This window comes from Pinus tabuliformis, chromosome 3_2 (genome assembly GCF_031772625.1).
Source record: "Pinus tabuliformis cultivar Carrire ecotype Pingquan chromosome 3_2, CPIR1, whole genome shotgun sequence".
Taxonomy (NCBI): domain Eukaryota; kingdom Viridiplantae; phylum Streptophyta; class Pinopsida; order Pinales; family Pinaceae; genus Pinus; species Pinus tabuliformis.
Genome location: NC_142302.1, coordinates 803,670,304 through 803,678,226, shown reverse-complemented (window position 1 = coordinate 803,678,226; position 7,923 = coordinate 803,670,304). Strand labels below are relative to the sequence as shown.

At 37.7% G+C, this 7,923-nt stretch overlaps 1 pseudogene; it reads left to right on the top strand.

The window, feature by feature from the left end:
• The first annotated feature begins 4,947 nt into the window (after positions 1–4,947).
• On the top strand, positions 4,948–5,286 carry LOC149183027 (serine/threonine-protein kinase PEPKR2 pseudogene; annotated as a pseudogene).
• Positions 5,287–7,923: the final 2,637 nt, after the last annotated feature.

The window sequence follows — 7,923 nt, the reverse complement described above, 5'->3', positions numbered from 1 at the left end:
GAAGACTCGATGGACAACTTTGAAGGACACATGGCCCATATGGAATCCCATATTTATGATGTTTTTGATCACCTTGGTGAGGACGATAATGTAGCTCAAGCTCTCAACAATGCAGATGTTTAATGAAGAACGTCATATGCATTTTTTGTTTTTCTCAATTTTGGGCCTATTGGGCCATTAACATGTGGTCTTCGAGTTTTGATGAGTCAATCTCATTACTTTTCTGTTTGTATATGATGGGCAATAAATTTTGTATGGGTTAGGCCATAGCTTACTGGTATATGAGACTATCATGATGTAATATTCTCCTGCATTAATATTAAATTTTCGACTTACATAAAAAATAAAATATCGATTGTAGGTTTAAGTAATATAATGGGTAGCAAAAAACATGACCTTTAACTTTAATGCTACATTATCTTATCTGATAATGCAATCGAGATAGATGGCTCAATAAACAAAGGTTGTGCATTAGAAAAACAAACAAGAGATAAGGACCTTAGTCTTTTGGTAAGAAAAGGTAGTGAGAAGAGGAATCAACTATAAGAATGTATGGTACAATGAATAGAATCAAAGAAAATTGCTATTTGCTTGGGAAAAATTGGCTGAAAAAAATTATAGCTAATAACCATAGAATGATTGGGAAGGTCAATTATCATTTTTTTTTCACTTCTTTATCTTACCTATGGAAAGTTGAAAATAATTGTTTTGGTTGACGTGTAGACAAATATAAATGACACATTCTTTCACAATTCAAGTTTTTGACAATGTTGGTTATACAAAACGTTTGTAGAAATTGTACAACATGAAAGTCAATACCCTAATTATGTGCATTTCACAACTATATTTATAGTGTCATTGAATTTCACAAGTAGATTTGTCGAGTTGAAAGCCAAATTTTTCTTATGCAAGCATCAGTTGACCAACAAGCACTAAAACACCACAACAATAGGAATGAAGTTATCAACGTCACTAATGATGTACACCATAGTTAATGGAACAATCAAGACTCTCTACATCAAAACCATAAGCGCCTAGAAGATGGGACGGACAACTTTGAAGGACCCATGGCCCATATGGAATCCCATATTCACGATGGTTTTCATCACCTTGGTGAGTAATGTATCTCAAGGCCCCAAAAATGCAGATGTTTAATGAAGCACGTTGGATATATTTTTCTTTTCGTTAAATTTTGGCCCTGTTGGGCCATTGATATGTAGTCTTTGAGTTTTGATTAGTCAATCTCATTCATTTTTTGTTTGTATATGATGGGAAATAAATTTGGTATGGGTGAGGGCATAACTTGTTGATAGCTTAGCCTATCACGATGTAATATTTCTTGAATTGATATAAAATTTTCAGTTTACAAAAATAAATAAATCAGTTGTAGGTTTAAGTAATAGGATGGGTAGTAATAAACAAGACCTTTAACTTTAATTCTACATTAGCTTAGTAGTCCCTGCCATCTGGAAATGGCCAGGGACTATAGTAATAAAAAACGATGTAGTTAACATTAGTTGACCTGTTTGCTTGCACCTGTTTATCGAGTATAAACAAAGTTTTTTAGTCCATAGTGATTTACGATCTTATTTGCCCTCTTCCCGAGGCAGAGGCGTTGAAAACATATATTATCTTGCATTTGTCTGGTTCTTTCTTGTTCATTTTTCGGAGTTGTTGATTAATGCTAACATTAATCTAGCAGCATGAAATGCTAGCTTCTGGATATTGTTTTTGCGGAACTGATGGGCTTTCTTTGAAGTTGCCAGCAACAAACTTGTTGCAATGTGTCTACTCTGCATGCTGTTGTGGTGTCTACAGAACAGATGTCGCTGTGCTGTCATCTCCATCCATAAGCATAAAGCCAAAGAATCAGAAGGCTGGATATGCAAAAAACAGCTGGATATGCAAAAAAAGGGGAGAACCGAAGGGTAGGGAGGCTTATAATAAGAATGAAGGAGGGGATTATGAGTGGCTCTGAGGACCACCAGTGGAGGTTGATGAAACCACGAATGGAATGAAGAAGGAGAGGGGTGATTCCCTAGCTATGTGAAGTATAAGATGGATATATAAGTACCATCTAGAAAGCAAAACGAGGAGAGTTAAGGGCCTGTAGGAGATTGCTGGTTGAATACCCAGAATACAAACAGAGACATGAGATTGTTGGTTGAATTCCATGAATAAAAACAGATACATGAGATTGCTATGATATTGTTGGTTGAATACAAGGAATAAAAACAAAGACAAAAGATTGCTAGTTGAATACCCGGAACCATGATGTCTTCTTCAGAAATTCAACAACCTTGGACACTAGACTGCTAGAGGCAAAAGAATCCCCTGCACGGCCTGCAAAAAATATACATTAAATTTAGCAGTGCCATTAGCTTTCTGTGCAAGAGCTACCAGCAACAATTACCAGTTTTCTGTGCAACAATGGCAAGCATGGCGAGAGGAGGAGAGGAGGTGTATTGTGGCAAGAGGAGAGGAGGTGTATTGCTGCCATTACCTTTCTATGTAACAACTACCAGCTTTCTGTGCAACAGCTACGAGTTGGTCTAACAGATGTGTCGCAGGTTCGAGTCACTGTTGAAGCCTATTTTCACTATTTTTCTCATCTGCAGTTGGTCTAATACCATGATTTCATGCATAAATAATGGTAACAACAGATATTCATGGAGAAATCATGGCAATAACAGAGCTTCTAGAGAGCTAACAACAAAGCTTCTAGAGTAGTGGTCTTGATAGCTCTATAGAGAAGACAAGCCACATTCACATTTTCAGCTCTATGGAGATGACAAACCACATTCACATTCTCAATTTCAGCCTCAGCTACAACATCAGTCATAAAATTTACAACCGACAACATCAGTCACAAAATCTACAACCCATCAGTGGGAAAACCAGTGGGTTGTTTTTTTATTGATGTCTCTTTGACATTTCTATTCAGTTTGATTATGAAATATAGCAAAGGAGAAGGCAATTACCTCAGCTGCATTGTTTAGACGATTTTGGGGCTACAAATTTTGTATTGTAAATACCGTAATAACACAACGCTCTGGATTTTGTATTGTAAATATCGTAATAACACAACGCTCTGGTATTCCAGGTGTTTGGCACTGGTGCTAAATCCTGTCCTTTATGCCTTTCCCAACAAACCTGTAACTTATGCGTGTCCCTTGTGAAGCCTGGTCCCATCATCTCATTAATTCAAACGAGGCTGTATGAGGAACCATAATCCAAGAATTCATCTGGCACAATTCAAGCAGTTAAATCAGTTCAATGAGATAAGTGAGCTAACAACCCTATAAGGCTACTTGACTATCCCGCAGGAGCATGGTGAGCAAGCTTGGTGAGCTAATACAAGGTCCTTGACTGACCACCCACAATCTATCCATCCACCCCTTCCTGGTCTGATATCAAGCAATCTATCCCATCCATGCAGGTTGGCACAACTTTCTTTTTGTAACTGAGAGCAAATTACTTGAGGGATCTCAATTTTTTTTAGCAAACAGCTGATGCCCAGCGTAGGATCAAAACTCGAATTAAGGACTGGGACTGGGATGGAGAACCAATAGAGCCCCTTATTTCTCCTCTCATATGTTGTTCTAGAAATCATTCAAACAATCTCTGTCTTTTTCCTCTCATATATCGCTCCAACAATTGTTCGAACGACCTCTGCCTATGCTCTTCCAAATCTATTTCATATTTTTCACATAAATAGTCAATAGGTATCACCGTGTCAAATAGTGATATGTATGCATGTTGGTGCTCATAACTGATAGATACGTGGTTGTAACATGGGCCAAATTTTACATTTTAATTCATATTTAATTAAATTAATATATTTCCTTTAATAACTAGTTAACTGTAACAATTATTGCCATGCACTCTACCAGATATTAGATTTCAGATGCATTGCAGGGTCTCCTGGCCACATGTGTTAAGTTTATACATGCACTCTGCCAGATGCATTACATGGTCTTGTCACCACATGCTCTGGCCAACATGATATTCTGGTATGCCAATGTCGATGGCCTAATATACCGAAAAATGATGGGATAATTCCCATTTGTTAACAAATTTTTGGGAACATTGGTATCAGGGGTTCTGTGTGGATATTTCAATGAAGTGCCAATCTTTAACTCGGTCGAGTACTAATAAATCATTTTTACAGGTCGACTGTTCTACACAGTGGGTGTACATCCTACAAGATGCAAAGTAAGTTTTCCATTCTTTCGCTCTTTTGTGTCATTTAAATTCTGTTGTTTATGGAACCCATGTGTGAAAACCTCATCCTTGAAGTAGATTTTCATGCATCTTGACGAGTCTGTCCTTGGCCGTCTCCACACTTCGATAGATGAATGGAGGTATAACATAGCCTTCCTTCCATCTATTGAATATCCATCCTGGGTGCCTGCTAATGTATCCCCTACCTAAACTGGTCTAAATCCACTTAGTACAGGCCATACCCCTTCGTATCTAAAATTACATTCAGGTGTAAAACAGTCGATTTGTTTCCTTACCTGCCTGAAGGAGCCAACCAAGGTAATCACTGATTCAGCATTTGAATTTATGCAGGAAATGCTTTCTTTTAGTTTGAATCATGATTTCACTTAACAACTTTGCATGTTGGTATAGGCGTTGTTATCTAACTATCTTTTGGGATCCGACAGGCAATGTTTATCATGGGGCTTTATAATTCAGCCTACTGGTTGGCTTGGCTGACTTGGGAAGGCATCCTCACTTTTGTATCTGCGATTCTCATGGTCCTCTTTGGAATGTTGTTCCAGTTCAACTTTTTCCTCAAGAACAACTTCTCAATTTTGTTCCTTTTGTTCTTTCTCTTTCAGTTCAACATGGTGAGGACATGAACATCCATCCCAGTTATTTTCGAACCTGCAGAGTAAAGACTTTGATTTTCTTTTTAGAAAAAATGGACTGAGAATTGGGATGGGACAAATTGGTATGCTCAGATTCTGCACAGGCAAGGCTATTGGAGAAAAGCTAACCTGCAAGACTTTCCCCAAAAAGACCAAAGAAATTGTCCATGTGGAAGTTGAGATCATGCAGCACCTTTCTGGTCATCCTAATGTTGTCACACTGAATGTTATTCATGAAGATGCAAATACTTTGTATCTTGTGGTGAAGTTATGCTCCGAGGGACGCCTGATCGATGACATGTCCAAAAATAGATTCTACTCTCAGCATCAAGCTGCAGAACTGATCAAAAACTTAATTGCCACTGAAAAAGAAAAGGAGTACCTTCAGTTGATAAATGATATCTGTTGATAAGTAACGTGTGAACAATGACATGCTTTCAAAATTATGTGTGTATAAGAAGATCTTTATATTAGATTGCCACCAGCATCTCTTGCTTGAGCCTTTTAATTATTTGAGTCTTTTTCCTCAGCTTCAACTCCAACTCCATTTCATTTTTGATAGTGGACTCGTTTTGAATGTTGGCTTATAGTTGAAATGCTTTTGTTGCATTCTGGTATCACAAAGGAAAGTCCTGGAAAGGAAACAAGGACAGAAGTACTGCGTAGAGATGTATATTTCCTTTCCTCTATCCAATAGATGGGTGCATTTTGTGTGTCTTGACATGAGATTTTAGCCCTTGGGCCGTGAACTCATAACATTTTATGGAATCAAACTTAATACCATTTTTAATGTGAAGGAAAAAGAGGATTTACGGTCTATATTTTTGTTTGGTGCTTGTTATTATGTGAGCAACTTATGTTTCAGCCCTTTTAAATATTCTTATGCATATCATATCTCTCTTATAATTGGAGACCTTTTCTAGCCATTAATTCTTGCTTGGTTTTCCAACAGCTAAAGTTTTGGAAGATGGAACTTCAACAACAAGGTATTTGTCTTTTAAGAAGTTTTGCAAAATTTGATTTCAAACAAACTCACTCTAGACTCTTATTTTATCCCAATCACCTGTTCTCAGACTATGGTTCGGGCAGCAAAAATTGGAGATTGGGAAATTGCATGTTTCAATTCAAGAATTCGTTCAAACGAAATAATGAACATGGGACGTGAGGTTCAGCAATGTTGTGGTAGAAGAGGATTGGTATGTAAAGCTACACATGAATTAAAAAATTGTGGTAACATTTCATTTCGGGACATTACATAATTAAAATGTCTACTTCTAGGTAATGGCCGATTGTTTGGGGGTTTTGGAAGAAGGTCCGCAAGACAGAAACAGGAACCCTATTGACAGGGTTGAAAGGATGTTAAATCAGATGAAGTCTAGACTTCCAAAGCCACCTCATTTTCTGCTCTGCATCTTACCAGAGAGGAGTGCTCACTCGTTGTATATTCCATTTAAAATGTAAACCACTATGAAATTACTACCTTCTGTAAATGCTTGGCTATTCCAACAACCAAACATGGATGGATTAAATTCAACTTGTAACAAAATATTAACAGAAACATTGATACTGCCCATTTAAGCCAAACGATGGTGCAAAGATGGTGAACATACAGGGCTGGTCAAACGCTGAGAAGCCTGATGACATATCAAAACTGATGCATCCTCGTTCACCTGTAAAATCTGCTTGGAAACATTGTTCTACTGCTGGTATGAATGCCTTCTAGGACTGCACAGAAGCACCCTAGCTGCTGGAGAAATCAATCTGATTATAGTCAATTGCTACAAGACTGGATTATACTGAAAGTTAAGATTCAATCAAATTGGAAATATACCCTTGGGCCTTTGCTGCTGCTATGCGCAATCAATGAATGCATCCATGTCACTTGAATCAGCCTGTTAATATGTTTCAGACAAGGTGCTATGATCATCATGCCAAGTCCATATCTACTAGAAGATTGATCCATCTTCAATGACCATGACAACCCACCAGGGAGGAATTGGGACTCCTTTAAGGGAGAAAGAACTTGTTTCTTATTCAATTGTGTACAATCATGAAGACTAAATTTTGGCCAAATATGACTTCCACTCTACCTAATATCACCATTGCCACTGTGTAGGAATCTACCCCTATGCAATATAAAAACTTCACAGCAGGAAGCAAAAAAGAAAGACCAAACATAGGAATGAATTATAATATGTATAATTTTACAACTCGTAATAAAGACTGTTTCCTCCAAAACATTGTATCAGACAGGCGATACCATCACAAACCAGGGAAAGTTTTGGTCCTACATGTTATAGAGAGGAAAGGAAGAAGTGCAAATTCTGGAGAGGGTATTGAATTAATTCACATCTACCACTTCAAGCACTGATTTTAATCATTTCATACACACTGATTCTAAAGAATTCTAGTGTATAAGGGTGTAGACATCATTGTCATGTAGTGCTAGGATATATTTTGGAAAAAGGCCACTTGAGCATTCCATAGCCGAGATTTGTGATCACAGTCAACTTATTCACAGGTAGGTTCTATGCAATCAATTCTATGCTTGCAGATCCATCTATCAGATAACATTTTTTGCCCCAAAATGTAGCCTCTCTTTGGTCCGTACCAGCTCTGGGTCTTGTATGGTCTAAGTATATTGTAGCCTTTGTTCATAAGCACTATTACAAGCTCTTATATGAATTGTACGCGAAGTCATCGTTCAACACCGCGTAGCTATTAAAAAGTTTAAAGCAGCCCATGATCCTTCATGGATGTTTATAGTTAAATTTTTTTTCTTATAGGTAGATAGACTTGGCAGAATTCAGGTAGGAGAGTTAAGGGCACATTTATACCAGCAGTTAAAGAAAGTTAGGCATTGAAGCCATGCCTACCTTCGAGGCCTATTGTTTGTTATTTCTTGTTTGCACCAATTTTTATGGGAAGAACAAATGGCAAGTATGCCTTTTTAGCATTTTTATCCATGTTTGGCGGGATGGCTTCATTTGCTCTCGCCGCTTGCTGGCTAGGATGCGTTGCTAAAGCACTCAAAGCAGGGACTAGC